Here is an 875-nt window from a genome sequence, read left to right as displayed (position 1 = left end):
CTCCTGGCCGGCTGCAAACCCTCCTCCCTCCCCATGAGATGCTCCACTGTGCGATTCTGAGTTCACCAGCCCTGCCTAGTAGGACCTGTTATATTTTAACTGGTATGTCTGCATAATCCTGTAGTGATACAAGTGAGCTAAATCACCCTAACTTTAACCCTGAATGATCCAGGTATAAAGTCTGGAGCAGTTTCATCTATGCTTGTATTCTACAGAATCATGCAGACATAACAGTTATATCCCATGAGCTTGTATCAATATTAGGGCTGTCAATTAATCACAATTAAAATGCACAATTAATGTGTTAATTGGTTCTGTGTTAATTTTTTTAATATGTTAACTGTGCGTGGGGCTTTGGAGCCCCCCCAGTGAGGGAAAGAGATGGGGCAGGGACAGGGGCGAATGGGACTGGGGCAGGTCATGGGATGGAGCTGTGGACACAGGGGCACAGGGGGAAGGCACAGCATCCAGGGGCACAGGGGGAAGGCACAGCTCCCCACTGCTGTGCACACCCCCAGGGAGGCAGGGAGGCATGGGGGGATGTGCCCCCCAGATTTGTGCATGGGGCAGAGGTGGGCTGGCACTCTGTGCCTTGCTGCCTTTGCGTTAGGAGCTACGTGATGCCATGTTGTGCCTCCCACTGCCAAGCGAGTAGGGGACAATGTAGCCAGAGTGCCACTCCCAGGGCAAAGGCAGCAGGACACAGAGCCTGCCCTCGCCCTTGCTCTGTGCACAAATCCAGGGAACTCATGCCCGCCATGCCTCCCCTGGGGGTGTGCACAGCAATGGGGAGCTATGCTCCCATGCATCCCTGGATGAGCCTCCAGCACCTCTTTCCCATGACCCACCCCAGCCCCAGGGCCCCATTCACCCCA

At 54.5% G+C, this 875-nt stretch overlaps 1 protein-coding gene across 1 annotated transcript in view; it reads right to left on the bottom strand.

The window, feature by feature from the left end:
* The window catches only part of LAMA3 (laminin subunit alpha 3), a gene marked incomplete at its 5' end in the record, with an annotated part of 261,166 nt that overhangs the window by 19,709 nt on the left and 240,582 nt on the right, over positions 1-875 (bottom strand). The window lies entirely within an intron of this gene.

The sequence above is a fragment of the Gavialis gangeticus genome, unplaced genomic scaffold (assembly GCF_001723915.1).
Source record: "Gavialis gangeticus isolate Ggan-Ray unplaced genomic scaffold, GavGan_comp1, whole genome shotgun sequence".
Classification (NCBI taxonomy): Eukaryota; Metazoa; Chordata; order Crocodylia; family Gavialidae; genus Gavialis; species Gavialis gangeticus.
Note: the sequence above shows the minus strand (reverse complement) of the source record. Positions and strands in the feature narration are given on the sequence as shown.